Source organism: Macaca fascicularis, chromosome X (assembly GCF_037993035.2).
Source record: "Macaca fascicularis isolate 582-1 chromosome X, T2T-MFA8v1.1".
In the NCBI taxonomy this organism is placed as follows: domain Eukaryota; kingdom Metazoa; phylum Chordata; class Mammalia; order Primates; family Cercopithecidae; genus Macaca; species Macaca fascicularis.
In genome coordinates, this window is record NC_088395.1 from 2,281,233 (window position 1) to 2,306,862 (window position 25,630).

The following is a 25,630-nucleotide window of genomic DNA, read 5'->3' on the forward strand; positions in this document are numbered from 1 at the left end:
TTGTGGCCACAACTCGAAAGCACAGGTACCACAGCCCAACATAGATAAATGGGTTATATTAAACCAGAAAAGCTTCTGCACAGCAAAGGCAACAATCAACTGAGTGGAGAGACAAGCTGCAGAATAGGAGAAAATATTTACAAATATTTGGGAGACAATAATTACTCATCTGACAGGGGATGAATCTCTAAAATTACAAGGATCTCAAACAACTCAAGAGTAAAAACAGTAATCCAATTTAAAAATTACCAAAGGGGCTAGGCGTGGTGGCTCACGCCTGTAATCCCAGAACTTTGGGAAGCTGAGGCAGATGGATCCCCTAAGGTCAGGAGTTCCAGACCAGCCTGGCCAACATGGCAAAACCCTGTCTGTACTAAAAATACAAAACATTAGCTGAGTGTGGTGGTGGGGCACCTGTAATCCCAGCTACTTGGGAGGCTGAGGCAGGAGAATCACTTGAACCTGGGAGGCGGAGGTTGCAGTGAGTTGAGATGGTGCCAAGCCTGGGGTACAGAGTGAGACTCTGTCTTAAAAAAAAAAACAAAAAACAAAAAACAAAAAACAAAGGATCTGAATACAAATTTCACCCAACGAAGAGAGACTCATGGCCAACTCGTCCTAGTTAGATTCGCTATTATCAAAGAGACAAAAAGTAAAAAATGCTGGTGAGGACTGGGCCAAACGGAAACTCATACCCTGTTGGTGGGAATGTAAATGAATACAGCTAGGATGGAAAACCACACGGCACTTTCTCAGGAAACTCAAAGTAGAACTGCCATATGATTCGGTAATCTCACTACTTTATACATTTCTTAAAAGAAAGTCCGTCTATCCAAGAGGTATCTGCACCCCCAAGTTTATTGCAACACTCTTCATAATAGCTAAGATGTTCATTAACACATGACCGGATAAAGAAAATGTGGTATCTATACACCATGGAATACTATTTGGCCATAAAAAATGAAATTCTCCCATTTCAACAGCGCAGATGAAACTGGAAGACATTATTTTCAGTGAAAAAAGTCAGGCATGGAAAGATAAATACCCCATGTTTTCACTCATAAGTGGGAGCTAAAAAACAGTTGAGCTCATAGAAGTAGAGAGTAGAATTATTGTTATTAGAAGCTAGTGGCTGGGTGCGGTGGCTCACACCTGTAATCCCAGCACTTTGGGAGGCTGAGGCGGGTGAATCATTTGAGGTCAGGAGTTGGAGATCAGCCTGGCCAACATGCTGAACCCAGGAGGCCGAGGTTGTAGTGAGCCAAGAACGCGCCACTGCACTCCAGCCTGGGCAACAGAGTGAGACTCTGTCTCAAAAATAAAAATAAAAATAAAAATAAGATGCTGTTTCTGCTGCTTAATCCTGCAGTCAGGTACATATCCTTCATTTTCCTCATCCCTGAGTGACTTCTCGAACTAAATCCGGTGGGAAGGCAATGTTTCAGTGCAGCCACTCTCCCTAGAGGGAATTATTTTAGAATCAGAGAAGTGGTTGCTTCCTAAATCACGATGTGTGAACTACTAAATGCTCTTTCTATATATGGCTTGCAGTTGTTTGCTCCTGAGATGCAGAGCTTCTAACAGGGACAGTAATCTATTGATTTACTATGAGTGATTAGGACTTCTCCTTTTTAATCTGTGTATCTGGGTTTTCTTTGTTTGTTTTTGTTTTTGTTTTTGAGACATAGTCTCACTCTGTCACCCAGGCTGGAGGGCGGTGGTGCAATCTCAGCTCACTGCAACCTCCACCTCCTGGGTTCAAGTGATTCTCCTGCCTCAGCCTCCCGAGTAGGTAGGACTACAGGCACCCACTACCACACCCAACTAATTTTTGTATTTTTAGTAGAGATGAGGTTTCTCCATGCTGGCCAGGCTAGTCTCGAACTCCTGACCTCAAGTGATCTGCCTGGCCTCCCAAAGTGCTCACAGGCATGAGCCACCGTGCCTGGGCCGGTGTGTTTTTATTTTAGCTTATAGTTGCATGTAGAAACTCATGGACAAGATGAACCATGAGCCCTAGGGCAGGCAGATGAGGGCAGGGAAAGTCCCCCATTGACCAATTCATTACTGGGTGATTGAAAGTATTGGAAGGATTTTATCATTTCTGATTGGCTCAGTATCTGTGTGAGTAAGAGCTGCTCATGGGCTGACCAGAATCTGCTCCAGGTGGACAGCTCTCTCTGGGTCTGTTTATTGAAGAAATGTGTGCACTTTCTTGAATGTGCTACAACTCTTCAGGGTATCCCTGGAGAACTTTGGGATAGGTCCAGCATTCCATATAGAAGATGGAACATCTTTCCCAAGAGTTTTTGGACCGTGTCTATCTCTGGCTTGACTCAATCGCCTAAAGTAATTGAATAATAAGTGCTTTTCCTCTGTTTCACTTTGAATGCTGAAACATGCATTTTGTTTTTTAACCAGAGGAAACTTGCCCAAATTCTTTACAATCCTGGGCTCCTTTGGAGGACTGAAAATCTTGGGTCCTGGCTCTGTCTCCTGGATCTGCATGTTAGGTCATCGATATTGAAAATAATTCAAACTCAGGTGATCCAGTGACCAGCTTTCACAATTTGCTATATGAAACTCATTTGGCTGGGTGTGGTGTCTCACGCCTATAATCCCAGCACTTTGGGAGGCTGAGGTGGATGGATTGCTGGAGGTCAGCAGTTCAAGACCAACCTGGCCAACATGGTGAAACCCTGTCTCTACTAAAACACAAAAATTAGCTGGGTGTGGTGGCAGGCACCTGTTGTCCCAGCTACGAAAGTTAGCTGGCCGTGGTGGAATGCGCCTGTAGTCCCAGTCACTCGGGATGCTGAGGGAGGAGAATTGCTTGAACCCGGAAGGCGGAGGTTGCAGCAAGCTGAGATTGCACAGGGCACTCCAGCCTGGGCGACAGAGTGAGACTCTATCTCAAAAACAAAAAAGATTTGGGTTACAAAATCAAGTCTGTAAACCAAATCAAGCTTGTGGTATGGATTTGTGTCCAGTCCCTCTTTATGTGTGCCTTTGTGTTGGGGTGGAGATGTGGACATGTGTCAAAATAACAGTTATTGTTTTTTCTGATACTTTTTCCTAATGTGTTATTTTTAGTGAGGTTAAGTCTACAGCTTAACTGAGGCATAAACAGACTTGCTATATTTGCTAATTTAGGCAAAACACAAAGCCAGTGATAAAAACCGATAAAACCCAATGGACGAAAACGGATGTTTCTGTAGTAGCAGGAGTTGCTTAGAGGTTCAAAAGCATTTTACTTTCTTAGTTCATGGTTGCTGCTTTTCTGTAGTCCGCCAGTATTGTTGCCTTTGGGATATGTCTTTTTACTATTTGCTCAAATTATTTCAAAGATGATACAGGGCAGTGTTGTGTAAAATAGCTAAGATTTTATGTAGATGCTATTAATAAATTTAAACTAACATTTTAGGTGTGCAGCATTTTTCCTCTATGAACAGAGGAGCTCACACTGCCAAGAGTTATCTTTACAGGGAAGCAGGTATCACCCACCTGCTTTTTAGAATGGGGTAGTTTTACAAGGAAACATCTCTCTAGTTTTTGTTTTGTTTTGTTTTTGTTTTTTGTTTTTGTTTTTTTCTGAGCCAGAGTCTCACTCTGTCACCAGGCTGGAATGCAGTGGCACAATCTTAGCTCACTGCAACCTCTGCCTCCTGGGTTCAAGCGATTCTCCTGTCTCAGCCTCCCAAGTAGCTGGGATTATAAGCACGTGCCACCACACTCAGCTAATTTTTGTATTTTTAGTAGAGACGAGGTTTCACCATGTTGGCCAAGATGGTCTCGATCTCCCGACCTTGTGATCCACCCGCCTCGGCCTCCCAAAGTGCTGGGATTACAGGCGTGAGCCACCGCGCCCGGCCAGAAACATCTCTTAGGTTCCTAAGGTAATTGCTTTGTTCCAAAACACAGATTCATTAAACTCAGTATGTGTGAAAACTAGTAATAAGTTAGCAGAGCTGATGGGGAGTTGAAACTTTAGTGTATGTTTTTTACTACCTTATTCCAGCAAGTATGGGTTGGTGACAAAACCATATGAATGACAGAAGAAAGGACATTTTATTTCTAAAATAGCAGAGCGGGAACCAGTCAGTCATAGATTCAGATGACAAAAACGACCAAAGAAATATGCACAAACTCTCATAGTGTTGTTTCAACAATGAGTATATATTTCCAGATTGTCTAAATGGGTATGCTTTTTAGCTTTAAGCTTTGCTCTCATTTTTATTTAGTTTGTAGGAAAAAATATGAAAACCAACAGAGTTGGGGAACACAACATTGGCCATGCATTCTAATTAACTTGTTTTTTTGGTTTGTTTTGAGATGGAGTCTGACTCTGTCACCCAGGCTGGAGTGCAGTAGCATGATCTCGGCTCACTGCAACCTGTGCCTTCCAGGTTCAGGCGATTCTCCTGCCTCAGCCTCCTGAGCAGCTGGGATTACAGGCATGACCACGCCTGGCTAAGTTTTGCATTTTTAATGGAGACAGAGTTTCACCATGCTGGCCATGCTGGTCTCAAACTTCTGACCTCGGTGATCGATCTGCCTCGGCATCTCAAAGTGCTGAGATTACAGGCATGAGCCACACCGTGCCTGGCGACTTAAAAAAATGTTGAAATTAAGTCGAATCAAACTGAATTTCTTTGTCGACTAGTGGTTTCAGCATTGGTTTGAGGGGAGTTTTGTTAAGGGCTGTACATTGCTTTTTGATATTGTAGGCTGTTTCAACTGGCATCTCACATAAGTTAATATTTCTTCCTGCCTCCGTGTCTTGGAAAGGAAGGGCCTTTTCCCTTGGAAAAAGTTGAATTATTATCACACATTTTTTGCTTTCTCTTTTGTTTGTTTGTTTGTGTTTTGAGATAAGGTCTTGCTCTGTCACCTAGGCCGGAGTGTAGTGATGCAGTCATGGTTCCTTGCAGACTTGACCTCACAGGATCAAGCTAACCTTTCACCTCAGCCTCCCAAGTAGCCGGTGCTATAGGTGCGCACCACTATGCCCAGCTCATTTTTAATTTTTTGTAGAGATGGGGCCTTGCTATGTTTCCAGGGCTGATCTCCAACTTCTGGGTTCAAGTGACCCTCCTGCCTTGACCTCCCCATATATTGGGATTAGTAGCATGAGCCACCACACCTGGCGATAAATTTCTTTATACAGTGTTTGGAAGCTATAAAACACTGTGTACTGATTGAATTTATCGTCTCCATTTAAAATTTTCTTATAAGTTGTATGCAATCATTTTATTTCTCAGGCTACTATGTACAGAATATGGGATTTGTTATGATTTGCATACAAATCTGTGGCTTCTCAATTAACATTTGAAACAATCTTTAATTATGAGGTGTTGAGACCCAACTTCAATCCATATTTTATAGCTTTGCCCTTTATGTAGATAGGAGAGTAGCTGCCTGACAAAAACGGATGGTCTGTGTCTGAATTGTGAGAAGGGGGCAAAATCTCCAAGTCTAGGAGAGTTTATATTGCTTTCTTGTTTTTTGTTTGTTTGTTGAGATGGGGTTTCGCTCTTTCACCCAGGCCATAGTGCCGTGGTGCGATTTCGGCTCACTGCAACCTCTGCTCCCTAGGTTCAAGCGATTCTCCTGCCTCAGCCTCCCAAGTAGCTGTGATTACTGGCACCTGCCATCATGCCTGGCTAATTTTTGTATTTTTAGTGGAGATGAGGTTTTGCCATGTTGACCAGGCTTGTCTCGAACTACTGACCTTGTGTGATCCACCTGCCTTGGCCTCCAAAAGTGCTGGGATTATAGGCATGAGCCACAGCACCCAGCCAGTTTACATTACTTTCTATAATCATTATTCAGGATGGCTTTCCAACCTACTGAAAAGTAGAAAATATCCTGGGTGGGGGTGGAAGCAGATGCAGATTATTGTCACATACTTGCTCCGGGACAGCTTGTATGAAAACGCTGAGTTGGAGAAGAAAAGCTCGAACAAGCTTAACTCTTCTCCTTTAATTCCTTTAAGACAAGCTGTCCCTCTGTCTCAACCCCATGCCTTTCCAAAAAGACAGGCATACCAAGAAGATCTCATGGCTTTATCCACTGGACATCTGACAACAACTTTTTTGTTTTTTTTGAGATGGAGTCTCACTCTGTTGCCCAGGCTGGAGTGCAGTGGCGCAATCTCAGCTCACTGCAACCTCCGCTTCCCAGGTTCAAGCGATTCTCCTACCTCGGCCTCCTCAGTAGCTGGGATTACAGGCACTTGCCACCACATCTGGCTAATTTTTATATTTTCAGTAGAGAAGGGGTTTCACTATATTGGCCAGGCTGGTCTCAAACTCCTGATCTCAGGTGATCCGCCCACCTCGGTGTCTATTCTTTGTAACAATCATGTGCCTTGATTTAAGAATTCCCATGTGGTCAACCTTCTTGACCATCAGAGCGATTGTAAGATAAAGTAAGAATGAGACACCCTGAGGTCTCATTCAGGCCAGTGGGGATATTTGGGAAAAACAAGAAACAAAAACAGGAAATACAGGTTAGTCACTAACCATTTAATGGTGTTTCCTGTGTGTTAAAACTTTTTACATAGAGCCACTGCCTCTCACGTAGGCATGACTGTGTCCCTTTTTCAAATGAAATAGTGGGGGCAGCCAGGTGAAATCACCCGTGTGATTTAAACCCGTGCATTACTTGGGGGAGAACTGTTGACATAATTCAGTGTCATTAGGGGAAAGAACATGTTCTGTTTCCAGAAGGGTATAAAGGTACTGGCTAGGCGCGGTGGCTCACGCCTGTAATCCCAGCACTTTGGGAGGCAGAGGCAGGTGGATCACCTGAAGTCAGGAGTTCGAGACCAGCCTGGCCAACATGGTGAAACCCCATCTCTACTAAAAATACAAAAATTAGCAGGGAATGGAAGCGGGCGCCTGTAGTCCTAACTACTTGGGAGGCTGAGGCAGGAGAATCACTTGAACCCAGGAGGCGGAGACTGCAGTGAGCCGAGATTGCTCCATAACACTCCAGCCTGGGCGACAGAGTGAGACTCTGTCTCAAGACAAACAAATATATAATATAATCTATTATATTATATATAATATATATTACAATCTATTATATATATTATATATTATAACATTAAATATTATATCAGACCAGCTAAAATCACGTATATACATATATATATGGGTCAAACATAAATGTGGTGTTTGAAATGTTCCTTTTCTTTGACACAAATCTTCATTTTTCAAGGCTAAAGCCAGATTTTGATGCCCATTTGCAGTGTGCAAGTCCTCATTATTCCAATGCTTCAGAGTCTGTGTTATAGGCAGAAATGTAAATATTTATTCTGTAATCATCCTTTTTTTTTTCTTTCCTGCATCACAGAGTTTTTGACTGGCTGTTTCAGAAGACTATGTGTTAGTTTCCTTTAACGGTGGGAGAAGAGCCCTTCATAATGGTGCTAAAGAATGATGATGCCTGTGTGTGTGGGGACCTGACCAAATTCTCAGGTTTGGGGTTACCCTCTAGATTCTGATGGGGAGAGTGAGATGTGATTTAGTTAATGCTTATCTGGCTGCGCCACCTACCGGTTCTGCAGGGAATAAGCTGCCTGCCTCTGAGGTTTTCACGGAGGCTGGGCGCAGTGGCTCACTCCTGTCATTCCAGCACTTTGGGAAGCCCAGGCAGATCATGAGGTCAGGAGTTCGAGTCCAGCCTGACCAACATGGTGAAACTCTGTCTCTACTAAAAATACAAAAGAGTAGCCTGGCGTGATGGCCTGGCGCCTGTAGTCCCAGCTACTCAGGAGGCTGAGGCAGGAGAAATGGCGTGAACCCAGGATGCAGAGTTTGCAGTGAGCCAAGATCTCACCACTACACTCCAGCCTGGGTGACAGAGTAAGATTCCGTCTCAAAAAAAAAAAAAAAAAAAAAAAAAAAAAAAAAAAAAAAGGTGTGTGTACCCCTGCATCCCTGCAAGGGGATGTAAAGCACCATGGCCACCTGTCATCGTTTTCAGATCTGAGAAGAGTGAAATTAAAAAAAACATGCTTACTGTGTTCAGATAGATTTTGGAGTTTTAAAGCCTGCTTGCTGTGGGAGATTTTTAAGCATTCAAACCTTTATATTTAAGTATTATTTTTGATGATGTTGTGTCTTTTTTTTTTTTTGAAATGGGGGTCTTGTTCTGTCACCCGGGCTAGAAAGAAGTGGTGCCATCACAGCTCACTGCAGCCTTGACTTCCTGGGGGCAAGTAATCCTCCCACCTCAGCCTCCAGACCAGCTAAAATCACAGTCATGTGCCACCATGCCCAGCTAATATGTTTGTTTGTTTGTTTTGTAGAGATGAGGTATCACTATGTTGTCCAGGGTGGTCTTGGACTCTTGAACTCAAGAAATCCTCCTGCCTTAGTCTCCCAGAGTGCTAGGATTACACATGTGCGTTACCGCGTGCAACCTGATCTTTTATCTTACAATGGTAGGGAGGGACTAGAAGAGTCAGGGAGGGGGAGATGGAGACAGAAAGGGAAAGGAATACAGAGAGAGAGAGAGAATGACACACACACACACACACACACACACACACACACACACACACACACAGAGACTGATGGAAATTGTTTTCCACCAACCGAGAAGAGAAGCAGCATCCCATCAGAGGGGGTTGATCCAAGCCATCTACTGTATTAGTTCATGAGAAATGACTGGCTGTAACACATGAGCCCTGGAATTTCTGTGGCTTAACAATTAAATAATTATTTCTTACTTATCCAGTTATCCAGTGTAAGATCCAGGGACGCCTAAGCAGGCGGCCAGCTTTCAGCGCAGACAGCACAGTACCAGGGTCACAGGAATTTTGGTGCATGGCCAGCTGGTTCTACTGCACCTGCCCAGGGACACTGGTCTCCAGGCTCCTGGCTTCTCAGCCTCAGCACAGATATCTGCATCCCCAGAATTTTAAGGGAGGCTGCTGGAAGCTGGGGCAGGAGGTGGGATGAGAATGAAGCTTTTCAGAGCAGAGACCATGATGGACCAGTTTTCAAATCGGCTCAAAATGGAGCGTGACCCAAATTCTTAGGAGACTCTAGGGAGGACAGGAACTGCAATAATAGCCGAGATCACATTTCCCATGGGAGTGGAGTCTAAGAGTCAGATCTGAGTCCATTTAGATTGAAATTGGAAAGATACAGAGATGGAAGAGTCTGATGTTTCCTCAAAAGGTTAATCGAAGACATACCATAAGTATTAGTCTGTTTTCATACTGCTGATAAAGACGTACCAAAATTGGGCAATTAACAGAAGAAAGAGAGGTTTAATGAACTTAGAGTTCCACGTGACTGGGGAGGCCTTATAATCACAGCAGAAGGCAAGGAGGAACTCACGTCTTACATGGATGGTGGCAGGCAAAGAGAGAGCTTGTGCAGGAAAACGCCCCTTTATAAAACCATCAGATCTCATGAGACTTATTCACTACCATGAGTACAGCATAGGAAAAACCTGCCCCCATGATTCAATTACCTCCCACAACACCTGGGAATTCAAGATGAGATTTGGGTGGGAACACAGCCAAACCACATCACCCTATGAGCCAGCAATTCTGCTTCTGGGCATATACTCAAGAGAAAAATGAGAACATGTGTCCACCCAAGAGCTCGTACATTTGTACACGTAATGTTGATAGCTGCAATACTCACAATAGCCAAAAAGTGGAGGTGACCCAAACATCCCTCAGCCAATGAACGGATTTAACAAAATATGGCATATCCATACAGTGGAATGTGATTCGGGCAGAAAAAGGTTTCAAGTACTGACACATGCTACAATGTGGGTGAACCTTACAACATACACTGGCCAGGTGCAGTGGCTCATGCCCGTAATCCCGACACATTGGGAGGCCAAGGCAGGTGGATCACTTGAGGCCTGGAGTTAGAGACCAGCTTGGCCAACATGGTGAAACCCCATCTCTACTAAAAGGAAAATGCAAAAATGAGCTAGGTGCAGTGGCACACACCGGTACTCCCAGCTACTTGGGAGGCTGGGGCATGAGAATTGGTTTAGCCTGGGAGATGGAGGTTGCAGTGTGCAGTGAGCCAAAATCATGTCACTGCACTCCAGCCTGGGTGACAGAGTGAGACTCTGTCAAAAACAAAAACAAACAAAAAAACCCACTAACACCAATGATTGCTTACGAGCTTTTTATAAAAATCGCAATCTTGGTCTCCTAAGTCATATTTTGGGTGGTGGTATAGCTCGGTATCATATAGGACATTCCTTTAGGTATTGCTCATTCACCCAAGATGGCAGATTCCTATGGATTCCATCATAAATCAAGGACATGAATGAAGCCAATATTCTGTTCTCTCCCGTTATAAATAAGCATCACGAACAAGACAGGAAAAACCATGTTGTGGTTCATGCTTTCCATAGAACTCCCGTAGCACTGACATAGTCTGCTTTATTCGTAGCAATGTGCCACCAGGACATACTTGCTTATTCCTTGCAGAAATTAAGGGTAATGACAACCACTTTCAGTTTACCAAACATTTTGAGCATGTAACTGAAAAGTGCATTCACTGTATCTCCAAAAATAATGACATGCATGCATATTTGTTTCTTGCAAAAAATGTAAGTGCTCACGCTATATCTCCAAAATGATATGCGTGCATATTTGTTTCTTGCAAACAAAGTGCTCATGCTATATCTCCAAAATAATGATATGCATGCATATTTGTTTCTTGATAGGAGAGATATAAATATCTATGTGTGCTAAGATGTGTGGGACACTGAAAGGCCGCTGGGGTTTTTGCAGGCCCCTTAGAAGTGCTGTGTGTGTTAAGAAGATGGGAAATACCTTATTCCATAATTTGTGGATGCTAACTACATTCTCTGGCTCCCTTTCAGAGCCTGTCAGATACAAATGTAAAATTGTGCTTTCCTTTCTCCCCATTATTTTTCCATGGATGTCATTTAGGAAATGAAAACGAACTCATGAGGACATGAGGACTGGATTGGATTCAACAAGGAAAGTGAAGGAGGGGTTTCAACAAAGTTCACCAAACTCCAGGCTCTTCATGGTGTCTCTCTGTATGATTCAAATTGTGATACACCCAGGCTTCCCAGAATTTAATTGACAGGTAACATTTCAACATGTTTTCTGGAAGCACAGAAAGTCTAGATTTCAAGGAGGTGAAAGCAGACCTCGAGACCACGATTTTACTACAAAGCCTTTGTGTTTGGGGAGGGTGGGAGGGGAGAGGGAAGGAAGACAGAGAGTAGAAGATATTATCAAGCCAGTGACTGCAATGAGAGCTTGGAGACTCAGGGTCATCCCACCTGAGGAGTGAGGAAGACTGGGGTCTTTTTCGGTCATTTCCCAAAATGTGTTGGCTGAGGCTGCTTCTAGGACGGGGGCATGTGCTAGTTTTCTTGCACTTCCAATCTGCTCAATGGGTGGTGTATTCGGCCCTTCTTTCACTGCTATAAAGAAATGCCTGAGACTGGGTAATTGATAAAGAAAAGAGGTTTAATCGATTCACAGTTCTGCAGGCTGGACAGGAAGCCTGACTAGGGAAGCCTCAGGAAACTTACAATTATGGTGAAAGGCAAAGGGGAAGCAGGTGCATCTTACGTGGTTAGAACAGGAGCAAGAGAGAGAGTGAGAAGGGAGGTGCCACACACTATTAAACAACTTGATTTTGTGAGAACTCACTCACTAGCATGAGAACAGCACCAAGAAGAGGATGCTAGACCATTCATGAAAAACCATCCCCATGACCCAGCCATCTCCCACCGGGCCCCAGCTTTAACATCGGGGATTACAATTTGACATGAGATTTGGGTGGGAACACAGATCCAAACCATAGCAGGTGGGAAAGCAGGCTCAAGGGATAAGAGAATGCCATTGGGAAAATGAGCGCGTGTCTTGGCACCCAGAGGTTGGACCGTCTTGCACTGACTGATACTGATAAGGAGATAAAGTCCACGCCATATTGGTGAACTCCAGGAACATGCTTCATTTTTTTTCACAAGCAAGCAATGGCATCTTTCATATCTAAGCAGCAAGACAAGCTGCCATCTTGTTTATCAATAGCTCTAACATCTGCCTATGAATTCCTACATCTCCTATCTGTTTGTCTATGAGAATAGCCAAGTTGCCTCTTTGCCTTGAGAGGAAAGGATGGATGGAAAAGAGTTTGAACACTCCAGGTTTGCTGGAGGGAGTGATGACATCTGAACAGAGGAGTCAAAGTGTTACTAGAAAGGGGTCCCAATTCAAACCCCAAGAGAGTTCTTGGATCTCATGCAAGAAAAAAATTCAGGATGAGTCCACAGAGTGAAAGCAAGTTTATTAAGAAAGTAAAAGGGCTGGGCAGGGTGGCTCATGCCTGTAATGCCAACACTTTGGGAGGCTGAGACGGGCGGAATGCTTGAGCCCAAGAGTTTGAAACCAGCCTTGCCAACAAGACAAAACTCTGTCTCTACCAAAAATACAAAAATTAGCTGGGTGTGGTGGCGTGCACCTGTGGTCCCAGCTACTTGGGAGACCGAGGTGGGAGGACTGCTTAAGTTCAACAGGTTGAGGCTGCAGTGAACTCTGATTGTGCCAATGGACTCCACTCTGGGTGACAGAGTGACATCTTGTCTCAGGGAAAAAAAAAAAAAAGAAAGGAAGGAATAAAACAATGGCCACTCCACAGACAGAACAGAAGCATGGGCTGCTTGACTGAGTATACTTATGGTTATTTCTTGATCATATGCTAAACAAAGGGCATTTAGCATATAATCTAAATACCATATTATATGCTAAATATAAGAGTTTTCTGGGAAACGGGAGTTTCTATAACTGAGGGTTCCTCCCCTTTTAGACAATATATGGTAACTTCTGGATGTTGCCATGGCATTTGTAAACTGTCATGGCACTTGTGGGAGTATCTTTGAGAAGCAAATTTATTAGAATTAGGATATAATTAGTGAGGACGATCAGAGGTCACTCTCGTCACCATCTTGGTTTTGGTGGGTTCTGGCCGGCTTCTTTACCGCAACCTGTTTTATCAGCAAGGTCTTTATGACCCGTATCTTGTGCTGACCTCCTATCTCATCCTGTGACTAAGAATGCCTAACCTCCTGGGAATGCAGCCCAGCAGTTCTCAGCCTCATTTTATCCAGCTCCTATTCAAGATGGAGTTGCTCTGGTTCAAATGCCTCTAACAAGAGAACATGTTGGGGTGGGCGTGGTGGCTCACACCTGTAATCCCAGCACTTTGGGAGGCCGAGGCGGATCATTTGAGGTCAGGGGTTCGAGACCAGCCTGGTCAACATAGTGAAACCCTGTCTCTACTAAAAATACAAAAAATTAGCTAGGCATGGCGGCGGGCGCCCGTAATCCCAGCTACTCAGGAGGCTGAGGCAGGAGAATCTCTTGACCGGAGAGGCGGAGCTTGCAGTGAGCCAAGATCGCACCATTGCACTCCAGCCTGGGGGACAAGAGCGAAGCTCTGTCTCAAAAAAAAAAAAAAAAAAAAGGGAGAGAGAATGTGTTCGTCATGTACTTCCTTGGCCAAGAACCTATGTGTGAGTCTAATAGTGAGAAAAATCTAGCACCATTCACTCCGTCTTGCTTCTTACCTCACAAGCTAACTGCGTTTGCTCATTCCTACAAATAGGCCAAGCTAATCATGAATTCAGATTATGGTTTAACTTTAAAGCAAGAATGATCATAGTCCCTTCCCAAAAATAACCCCCAAGGGGATCAGGAGGATGTACACAGAAGGAAAAATGCTATGTCAAAGATTTGTAAGAGCACTGTGACCTGACCAAGGACGAGGAAGTTCCACAAGGCCCCCTGGACCATAACAGCCGCCCAGATGTCTACGATCATTGCTCACCTCCTGCCCTCTATCACCCTCCCTCTCCCCCTAGCATAAAAGGAGCCTAAAATTCTATTAAGATGGTTCTTTCAACCCAAATGCCCATCAGTGATAGACTGGATAAAGAAAATGTGGCACATATACACCATGGAATACTATGCAGCCATAAAAAAGAATGAGTTCATGTCCTTTGCAGGGACATGGATGAAGCTGGAAACCATCTTTCTCAGCAAACTAACACGGGAACAGAAAACCAAACACCGCATGTTCTCACTCATAAGTGGGAGGTGAACAGTGAGAACCCATGGACACAAGGAGGGGAACATCACACACCGGGGCCTGTTGCGGGGTGGGGGGCAAAGGGAGGGAGAGCATTAGGATAAATACCTAATGCCTGTGGGGCTTAAAACCTAGATGACAGGTTGATGGGTGCAGCAAACCACCATGGCACATGTATACCTATGTAACAAACCTGTACATTCTGCACATGTATCCCAGAACTTAAAGTATAATAATAATTTTTTTTTTAAAGATGGCTTTTTAGGACGGCACTCTTCTGTCTTCTCGACTTGCTGGTTCTTCAAAATAAAGCTGCTGTCCTTACCTTCACACCTTGTCTCTAGACTTACTGGCTGTCATGCAATGCGTGGAGCAAGCTTTAGACGCGACGATGGGAGTGTGAAGGGGGTGGTCACATGTGGAAGGAGATGGAAAGGTGGAGAGAATTGGGCAAGTGGGCAAGGTACCTGGCACAGCTGACCATTTTGTGTGATTCTGGGACAGAGAGAAGTGATGGTAGGTAATCTCCCAAAACTGTTCGGCAGCTGAGAGACCTGCTCCTTCCCCCAGCCGGCTCCGAGGCACTGCCTTCCTGCACAATGCACAGTAGCCCCCCTTATCTGTGGTTTTGCTTTCTGTGGTGAAAGAGTTTGGATATTTGTCCCTGTCAAATCTCACGTCAAATTGTCATGCCCAATGCTGGAGGTGGGCCTGGTGGCAGGTGTTTGGGTCATGGGGGCAGATTCCTCATGGCTTATGTCTGTCCTCACAATAGTGGGTTAGTTCTTGCCAGATCTGACTGGTTCAGTGTTGTGGCACCTCTCACCACCCCCGAGTTGCTCCTGTTTTTCTCGTGTGATATGCGCACCCCCACTTCATCTTTCACCATAACTGGAAGCTTCCTGAGGCCCCCCAGAAGCTGAGCAGATGCTGGTGCCGTGCTTTCTCCACAGCCTGCAGAACCGTGAGCCAATGACACCTTTTGTGTGTGTGTGTGTGTGACGGGAGTCCTGCTGTCGCCCAGGCTGGAGCGCAGTGGCACGATCTCAGCTCACTACAACCTCCGCCTCCCAGATTCAAGAGATTCTCCTGCCTCAGCCTCCTGAGTAGCTGGGATTACAAGTGCCCACCATGACCCCGACTAATTTTTTGTATTTTTGGTAGAGACAGGGTTTCACCATGTTGGCCAGGCTGATCTTAAACTCCTGACCTCAAGTGATCCTCCCGCCTCAGCCTCCCAAAGTGCTGGGATGACAGGCGTGAGTCTCCGTGCCCAGCCCACTTCTTTTTTTTCATATAAATTACCCAGTCTCTGGTATTTCTTTGCAGCAATGCAAGAACAGCCTACAACATGTGGTTTCCGTTATCACTGGTCAACTATAGGCTGAAAATACTAAGATATTTCAAGAGAGAGACTGAGACACACACATGAAAGAGAGAAAGAGCACACCACATTCACATAACTTTTACTACAGTATATTGTTATAATTGTCCTATTTCATTATGAGTCTGTTGTTCATTTTTCACTGTGCCTAATTCATAAATTAAACTTTATCATCATAGGTTTGTTTGTATAAGAAAAGAAACAGGCTGGCCGCAGTGGCTCACACCTGTACACCCAGCACTCTGGGAGGCGGGTTGATCACCTGAGCTCAGGAGTTTTAGACCAGCCTGACCAACATGGCAAAATCCCATCTCTATTAAAAATACAAAAAAATGAGCCAGTTGTGGTGGCAGGCAGCTGTAATCCCAGCTACTTGGAAGGCTGAGGTGGGAGAATTGCTTGAACCCGGGAGGTGGAGGTTGTCGAGAGCCGAGATCACACCATTGCATTCCAGCCTGGGTGACAGAGCAAGACCCTGTCTCAAAGAAAAATAAAAAATAAAAATAAATAAATAAAACATACTAAAGGAAATAAAAATATTTTATCTCAAAATATATTTCTTTAATATATTGGGGAGTACTCCTGAAATGCTATCTTTCCACTTCTCGAAAGAAGACATTCATGTGGCCAAAAAAAAAAAACATATGGAAAAACCTGAACACCGCTGATCATCAGAGAAATGCAAATCAAACTAATGACGAGACACCATCTCACACTAGTCAGAATGGCGATTATTAAAAAGTCAAAAAACAACAGGTGCTGGTAAGGTTGTGGAGAAACAGGAACACTGTTACACTGTTGGTGGGAGTGTAAATTAGTTCAACCACTGTGGAAGACAGTGTGGCGATTCCTCAGAGACCTCAAGGCAGAATTACCCTTTGACCCAGCAATCCCATTACTGGGTATGTACCCAAAGGAAAAATCATTCTATCATAAAGATCCATGCATGCGTATGTTCACTGCAGCACTGTTCACAATAGCAAAGACACAGAATCAACCTGAATGCCCATCAATGATAGGCTGGGTAAAGAAAATGTGGTGGCCAGGCACAGTGGCTCACGCCTGTAATCCCAGCACTTTGGGAGGCCAAGGCGGGCAGATCACTTGAGGTCAGGAGTTCAAGACTAGCTTGGCCAACATGGTGAAACCCCGTCTCTACCAAAAATACAAAAATTTGCTTGGTGTGATGGCGGGTGCCTGTAATCCCAGCTACTCGGGAGGCTGAGGCAGGAGAATCGCTTGAATCTGGGAAGCAGAGGTTGCAATGAGCTGAGATTGCACCACAGCACTCCAGCCTGGGTGACAGAGCAAGATTCCATTTCAAAAAGAAAAAAAGAAAAAAGAAAATGTGGTACATATACACCATGGAATACTATGCAGCCATACAAAAGCATGAGTTTATGTCCCTTGCAGGAACATGGATGGAGGTGGAAGCCGTTACCCTCAGCAAACTAATGCAGGAACACAAAATAAAATACTGCATGTTCTCACTCATAAGTGGGAGCTGAAGAATGAGAGCACAGGGAGGAGAACACACACTGGGGACTGTGAAAAGCTCGGGGGTAAGGGGAGGGAGAGCCTCAGGAAGAATAGCTAACAGATGCTGGCTTAATACCTGAGTGATGGGTTGATCTGTGCAGCAAACCACCATGGCACATGTTTACTTAGGTAACAAACCTGCACATTCTGCACATGCACCCTTGAATTTTAAATTAAAGGTGAAGGAAAACAAAAAAGAAGAAACACTGTCTTTTGTGGGGGAACCCTGCATCTGTTGATCTGTAGAGGGTCTACTGTAAGGCGGCCAGCCCTTCTCTTGTCTGGATTAGACAGTCAGCTGTAAAGTGACCAACTCTTCTCTTGTCCGGATCTAGGAGAGATTAACTGAGAGTATGGAGCTTTTAAAGACCTGAAAAGAAATATTCACCATCTCTTCTCTCTGGGGGCTGCTACCTGTGAAGTTGCATCTACATAACGAGCCCACTTTTGCTAGCAAAGCCTTTTCCTTTCTCCCTCCCATAACCTGTCTTGCAGTTAAAACTTGGTTTCGGCTGTGCTCCGAGTCTGCATTCTTGTTTTTTATTTTGTTGTATTTTGAGATAGGGTCTCAGTCGCCCAGGCTGGAGTGCAGTGGTGCAATTACATCTCTGCAGTCTCCACCTCCCAGGCTCAAGCAATCAGCATGCCTGGCTAATTTAAAAAAAAAAAAAAAAATGGGGAGGCGGGGGAGGTGGGCACTTTGGCTCATGCCTGTAATCGCAGCACTTGGGGAGGCTGAGGCACAGGAATCACCTGAGGTTAGGAGTTTGAGACCAGCCTGGCCAACATAGTGAAACCCTGTTTCTACTAAAAATACAAAAATTAGCCGGGTGTGGTGGCGCACACCTGTAAACCCAGCTACTTGGGAGGCTGAGGCAGGAGAATCGCTTGAACTCAGGAGACGGAGGTTGCAGTGAGCTGAGATCACACCACTGTACTCCAGCATGGACGACAGAGCTAGACTCTATCTCAAAAAAAAAATTTTTTTGTGTAGAGATGAGACCATACTTAGTTGCCTAGGCTGGTCTTGAACTCCTAGCCTCAAAGCAATCCTCCTGCCTTGACCTCCCAAAGACATTACAGGCATGAGCCACTGTGCCTGACCCTGGAAGAGGAGAGAAGGTCTGAAAAGCTTTTCTACTCGTCGAGCAACGGCATTTGCAGGTGGCACATTGAAGAGGTAATTAGGTTATTAAGTGGAATTAATGTCTCTGGAAGGAAGGGGCTAGCTATTGTGGGACTGTGGCCCCCTTGTTTTTCTTGAGCACATACCTTCTCTCCTCGTCCACTTTCTCTCCAAGCTATGAACCAGAATGAAGCCCTCATCAGATTCAGCTGCTCCACCTTGGACTTCCCAGCCACCACAACTGCAAGTTAAAAACACCCTCTATTTTTAATAAGCTACTCAGTCTGTGGTATTCTGTGATAGCAACAGAAAACAGACTAAAACACACCCTTTCTACTTCTAGTGCTGACCAACACTTTCTCCTTGTCACAAAGGCTGGATGTGATGCCCTCCGTCACCCTCAGGGAGGGAGGGGTCTCCTCTTCATTAAATATGGCAGTGGTCAGGCCAGATGCAGTGGCCCATGCCTGTAATCCCAGCACTTTGGGAGGCCAAGGCAGATGGATCACTTGAGGCCAGGAGTTTGAGACCAGCCTGGCCAACATGGTGAAACCCAGTCTCTACTAAAAATACAAAAATTAGCTGGGCATGGTGGTGCATGCCTGTACTCCCAGCTACTCAGGAGGTTGAGGCAAGAGAATCACTTGAACCCGACAGGCAGAGGTTGCAGTGAGCCAAGATTGCATCACTGCACTCTAGCCTGGGGGACAGAGGAAGACCTTGTATTAAAAAAAAAAAAAATTCGGCCGGGCACGGTGGCTCAAGCCTGTAATCCCAGCACTTTGGGAGGCCGAGACGGGCGGATCACGAGGTCAGGAGATCGAGACCATCCTGGCTAACACAGTGAAACCCCGTCTCTACTAAAAAATACAAAAAACTAGCCAGGCGAGGTGGCGGGCGCCTGTAGTCCCAGCTACTTGGGAGGCTGAGGCAGGAGAATGGCGTGAACCTGGGAGGCGGAGCTTGCAGTGAGCTGAGATCCGGCCACTGCACTCCAGCCTCGGAGGCAGAGCGAGACTCCGTCTCAAAAAAAAAAATAAAAAATAAAAAATAAAAATAAAAATAAAAAAAAAATTCTATCTATCTATCTATCTAATCTATCTAATCTATCTTATCTATCTATCTATCTATCTATCTATCTATCTATCTATCTATCTATCTATCTGATTGTGGTCAGAAACAAGTAAATGTAGGGAAGCCATAAACTCAGTAATGAACTAGACTCCTTTTAGGGAGATTAGGCTGTTCCTGGTGTGTGCTATCAGAAATTCTGAAATATTCCTTGAATGCCTCTCAGAGTGATACAGTTGACCACAAACCTCCCCCATCTGCTATATCTACTTGTCTTGTTTTCTCCTGGCTTTGCTTTTCCTGATGGGGTCAGGAAACATTCCACCCGGAACTGTGGCATTTGAGAAAACAATGTAAGTAAGAAGGTCGCTTTCACCTTACCCTCACGGGTCTTCCTTAACGTAGGTCATAAAAGCTCAGAAGGACTCTCTGATCTTACCCTGAAGCAGGTCACGGGACCCCCACTCCGGAGGTCCCCTCCCTATACCAGGAGGAAGAGAATATCCTTAACTCTGAACACGCAGGGACGCAGAAGAATCTGAACAAACAGGCCCTGCTAAGTTCTCGCAGTTTATTCTCATTAGATCAGATCCTTTTGCCAGAGGTGTGTAAACAAGAGCCACTCCATCTTGAATAGGGGCTGGGTAAAATGAGGCTAAAACCTACTGGGCTGCATTCCCAGATGGTTAAGGCATTCTAAGTCACAGGATGAGATAGGAGGTTGATACAAGATACAGGTCAGAAAGGCCTTGCTGATGAAACAGGTTGCAGTAAAAAAAAAAAAAAAAAAAAAAAAAGCCGGTCAAATCCCACCAAAACCAAGATAGCCACAAGAGTGACCTCTGGTCATCCTCACTGCTACACTCCCACCAGCGCCATGACAGTTACAAATGCCATGGCAACATCAGGAAGTTACCCTACATGGTCTAAAAACGGGAAGCATGAATAATGCACCCCTTGTTTAGCATATCCACAGAAATAACCATAAAAATGGGCAACCAGGAGCCCTCGGGGCTGCTCTGTCTATGGAGTAGCCATTCTTTATTCCTTTTGTTTCCTAATAAACTTGCTTTCACTTTACTCTGTGGACTCACCCTGAATTCTTTCTTGCTTGAGATCCAAGAACCCTCTCTTGGGGTCTGGTTCGGGACCCCATTCCTGTCACACTTGTCCAATAATCACACTTCTCCATCACTGTTCACTCTTCATTAAAACTAAGCATATCACATCTGTAATCCCAGCACTTTGGGAGACCGAGGCAGGTGGATCAACTGAGGTCAGGAGTTCGAAACCAGCCTGGCCAACATGGTGAAACTCCGTCTCTACTAAAAATATAAAAATTAGCCGGACGTGGTGGTGCTTGCCTATAGTCCCGGCTACTCGGGAGGCTGGGGCAGGAGGATTGCTTGAACCCACGAGGTGGAGGTTGCAATGAGCCGAGATCACGCCATAGAACTCCAGCCTGGGCGACAGAGTGAGACTCCATCTCAAAAAACAAACAAACGAACAAACAAAAAACCAAAACCGAAGCACAAAAATACTCACATTTCCCTATTTATTTCTTATGATGGCTTCCATGTCACATAAAACCTAAATACATGGACCTGCTTTTCTCTTGCTATTCTGTTTTTGTTCTAGGGGCCTTAGTCATAAAGCCGATGATGGGTGAAGAAAAACATTTCTCTCCCCCTGCTACCCTGCCATTACGACAGGCCACAGGCAGCACTCCCAGCTGCTCCGTGGATGTGCTGCAACTTGAATTTGAACTTATTTCAAGTTCTTTGCCTTCAGAATGGTCAGGAATAGAGACCATGTTCCAGGTGAAGCACAGCCCCATCATGTCAACAGGTTTAGACGCAATGACACTGGAGAGGCTTGACTGCTGAAAGTGAAGAAGGAAAGTGCTTCCTAGGATAGGGTTTGTAAAGGAGCTTAAATTAGTGATGTTTCCTTGCATCCGGTCCATGCCAATGTGCAATTCCATTTTGTTTCTCTTTTTACAGAAAAGGCTGGCCCCTGACTCTCTGGAATTGTATGCATGAGATATTTCTCCTGAACCTACAGAGACTCAAATCCCCATGACTCAAAGGCAGAATCTGTGAAATTTTACTGTCTGATCTGGGAACAGTTTCTAGGATGTCATTGTCATCGGTTGATTGGATTTTGAGTTGACCCCCAAAAATTCAGATAAAGAACATGTGTCTGAGCAGCTCTGGTAGGCTGTGCCCCCTTTTTTTTTTTTTCTTTTGAGATGGAATATTGCTCTGTTGCCCAGGCTGGAGTACAGTAGTGTGATCTGAGCTCACTTCAACATCTGCCTCCCAGGTTCAAGTGATTCTCCTGCCTCAGCCTCCTGAGTAGCTGGGATTACAGGCACTCACCACCACGCCCAGCTAATTTGTGTATTTTTAGTAGAGACGGAGTTTCACTATTTTGGCCAGGCTGGTCTCGAACTCCTGACCTCAGGTGATCCACCCACCTCAACCTCCCAAAGTACTGGGATTACAGGCACGAGCCACCGCGCCCGGCCTGCCCTTCTTTTCTTGCATGTCTTTGGCTGGTATTTAGCATGCGAACATGGCATCACTGATACTGTACTAGCCAGCTGAAAAGACGCATACACAGGCTCACACATCAAGTTATTGCCAAATTAATTATTGCTGTAAAAATGCTTTGTACCACTGAGGGGACACAGATCATGAAATTTCCAATGTATGAACTCTAGGCTACCAAATACTGCTTACCTTTGGGCGCTGTGAACCGCGAGGAAAATTCCAGTGATCTGGGGGCAGTCACAAGGCAAAGTGGTCCAAATGGCCTGAACTCAGAATCAAAGAGCCCTTCGTTTTGATCCCAGCCCACTGCTAATGAACTCTATGGCCCTGTGTTCTTTTCTTATCAGCAGACATGAGCTAATAAGTCCAATATCCATGTATCACAATTATTTCCCAGTGAATCAACACATAGAAAGTTATACGACAATACAAAAATGTCAGGTAAAAATTTACTTGTATGTCCATCAATCCATCTATTCACCTACTCATCCATCCATTCATCCATCTATTCTTCTACCCACCCATCTATCCAGCTATCTATCCACCTGTCTGTCTGTCCATCCATCTATCCATCCGTCCGTCCATCCATCCATCCATCCATCCATCCATCCATCCATCCATCCATCTATCCATCCACCCACCCACCTACTCATCTATCTCTCTACCCATCCAGCCAGCCAGTAATCTGTCCACCCATCTATCCATCCATTTGTTCACCCATTTATCCATCCATCCACCCACCTACCCATCTATCTCTCTACTCCTCCATCCACCCAGTAATCTGTCCATCCATCTATCCTTCCAACCATCCATCCACCCACCCATCCACTCACCTATCTATCCATCTATCCATAGATCAATCCATTTATCCCCGCTTTCATCCATCCATTTATTCATCTGTCCATTTATCCATCCATTCCTCCACCCACCCATCCATTCATCATTTATTCATCTATTCATTCATCTATTCATCCACCCACCCATCCATTCATCCATTTATTCACATGTATCCACCCATTCATCCATCCATCCATCCATCCATCCATCCAACTATCTATCCACCCAATCGCCCACTCATCTTTCCATACATCTATCCACTCATCCTCTCATCCATCCACCCATTTGTCTGCCCATTTATTCATTCATCCAGCCATCTATCTCTTTATCCATCCTTACAGCAAGTGATCCACCCATTCGTGCATGCAGATGGCTGTCTGTCCATTCATTCATCCATCCACCACTTCCTACCCTCAGACCCATCTATATCCACCCATCATCCACTGACCTCAAAAACTTCATTTGATCGTCTGTGCAGCAGACATGGTGTGTAACGCTCAGACATCTCTTAAGGGTCTTGGTTGTCCACAAGAACCTCACAGGAGGTCTCTAAGTTGGGTTCAGACCCTGGTAATGAAAAACAGAAATAAAAGTGATTTAAAGAAAGCTGATGGAGACCTGACTTTAGCAAACAGTGAGATAAAAATGTACGCCTCTGTCCTGTAAAATAAGTTGGGAGAGTGAGTCTGGGGCTGGCATGGCCATCGTGCTATGTCACCAGCCACCCTGACACCTTTGCTCAACGTGTTCTGCCATGCTTAGAATACAACTTCTGGCTGGGCGCAGTGGCTCATACCTGTAATCCCAGCACTTTGGGAGGCCGAGGTGTGTGGATCATGAGGTCAGGAGTTCGAGACCAGCCTGGCCAACAGGGTGAAACCTTGTCTCTACTAAAAATTAGCCAGGCATGGTGGTGCACGCCTGTAATCCCAGCTACTCAGGAGGCTGAGACAGGAGAATCACTTGAACCCAGGAGGCGGAGGTTGCAGTGAGCCAAGAGGGTGCCACTGCACTCCAGCTTGGGCCACAGAGCAAGAATCCATCTCAAAACAAACAAACAACACATACACAACTTCTATCCTGTAGGAGACTTCCTGCTCCAAACTGGCTGCTGGGACTTCAGTCATCACGTCATTATCCCAGGTAGGTTCAGGACGAAGCAAAGACAAAAGAAAAAAAAAAAAAAGAAAGAAAGAAAGGAAAAAAAAAAAAAGAAAAGTGATTCCGCCTCCAGGAGTGGAGTGCATAGTTTCACTGCTGCAATCCTCAAACCCCTGAGGTGGGCCCTGGGGTGCGGAGCCAGGCCCTCTGGCCTTGCCTGTGTCTGATCCAGGGGCACAGATGGTCTGGGGAAAGACGGTGTCGCCGCAGGCCTGGCACAACACAAGACCAGTGTTACCGAAGGGCCCCTGACTCAGCCTGCGGGGGCGAGTCGCCAAGGACCAGGACTCAGCCAGGCCACCCAGATAGGGGTCTTACCCCCAACCCCAAACCACGGCCACAAGTCCTCACTCCCAACCCTGTCTCTGAGCTTGTGGCCGAACGTCCTTGGTCCCGCGCAGAGTGGGTATCCGCAGTGTGTCCCAAAGCCCCTCACCCCCGCCATCCCTCTCCACTGAGCGCCCCCAGCTCGGACGCTCCAGAAAGGACCAGGGGCCGTGGCTGCCTGTCGAGGCCTACGCCTTTCTGAGCAGGGAAGGGATTGCACTTTGCACCCCTTGGGGAGCGCCCTGAGCGCCCCGCGAGCAGCGGGAAGAGGGCCCCATAGTTTTCCGAGCAGAGAAGCAGGAAAAGTTTCATTTTCTCCCCGTTGGGGCTGCCTGGGAGGGTGCCTGTTAGGAACAGAGAGGGGACAGCAAGGGCGAGTGCGGAGAGGCCCACACCTCTCCAAGAAGGGCAGTGGTTTCTCTTGGCTCCAGGTAGGGACCACCCTGGGGCGTGCATTTAAGGGGCTGTAAAGAGGGAGGGACCCGCACTTTCCCGGGGGTTGCACTTTGCTCTAGTTGGCGCCGTCCTGGGCGTCCTGGGGACGGGCCTGTGGCCCGGGGGCACTCACAGTTTCCTGAGAAGGGAAGGGGGGGCGTCCCGTGCTCCCCTCGGCGCCGCCTGGGTCACCTCCGCCCGTCCCCTCCCCGGGGCCCCTCCTCCGCCCCCTCCCCGGGGCCCCTCCTCCGCCCCCTCCCCGGGGCCCCTCCTCCGCCCCCTCCCCGGGGCCCCTCCTCCGCCCCCTCCCCGGGGCCCCTCCTCCGCCCCCTCCCCCTCCCCCTCCCCGGGGCCCCTCCTCCGCCCCCTCCCCCTCCCCCTCCCCGGGGCCCCTCCTCCGCCCCCTCCCCCTCCCCCTCCCCGGGGCCCCTCCTCCGCCCCCTCCCCCTCCCCCTCCCCGGGGCCCCTCCTCCGCCCCCTCCCCCTCCCCGGGGCCCCTCCTCCGCCCCCTCCCCGGGGCCCGGCGTTGCCGCCCCTTCCGTGTGCACGTGGAGGCCGGGGTGGGGCGGGCCAGGCGCAGCCCGGGCTGAGCTTGCAGGGCTGCTCCACTCACCCAACCTCTTCGAGTCCTCCGCGGGCTCCGCCCCACCCGGCTAGTGGGGGAGGTTCTGTCCCGCAGCCTTCGCGGGCGCGCTGCTCTCGGGGACGGTTCCTGCTCGCGTTGGGCGCACCATGGCGCGCTGGGCTGCTGCTCCTCGGCCTGCTCCGCCCTCTGGTGGCCGCCCCTGGTGAGCGAGCGGCGGGATCCGGGTCGGGGGACGCGGTGGGGCGCGGGTCGGGCCTGGAGATCCGCTTGGGGATGTGGGTTGCGGGGTGGTGCACCCCGCTGGGACACCCGGTCCCTGTTCCCTGCCCGGCGGGACGCGCTGTGCCCACGGGGGCCCAGGTCCGGAGGAGGCGCCTACTTTCTCCACAACGCTCTTCCTGGGGCCGAGTGGCAGCCGTTTCAGAGGGAAAGGTCGGCGTTTCTTTTGTAAACCAAAAAGTACCTGGGACAAGTCTCAATACATTTGAG

At 46.7% G+C, this 25,630-nt stretch overlaps 1 long non-coding RNA gene across 9 annotated transcripts; it reads right to left on the bottom strand.

Moving 5' to 3' along the window:
* Positions 1-3,524: 3,524 nt before the first annotated feature.
* On the bottom strand, positions 3,525-25,317 carry LOC107128460 (uncharacterized). Of its 9 annotated transcripts, none has more exons than XR_010584275.1 (5): positions 24,689-24,766; positions 23,081-23,199; positions 21,985-22,022; positions 18,316-18,410; positions 15,570-15,979 (listed from the first exon to the last, which is right to left on the bottom strand). It is a non-coding gene; the product is annotated as an uncharacterized lncRNA (long non-coding RNA). The 9 variants fall into 9 exon arrangements; XR_010584274.1 differs by having other exon boundaries at positions 21,985-22,058; XR_012429901.1 differs by lacking the exons at positions 21,985-22,022; positions 24,689-24,766 and adding an exon at positions 25,169-25,317.
* Between the last annotated feature and the right edge of the window lie 313 nt (positions 25,318-25,630).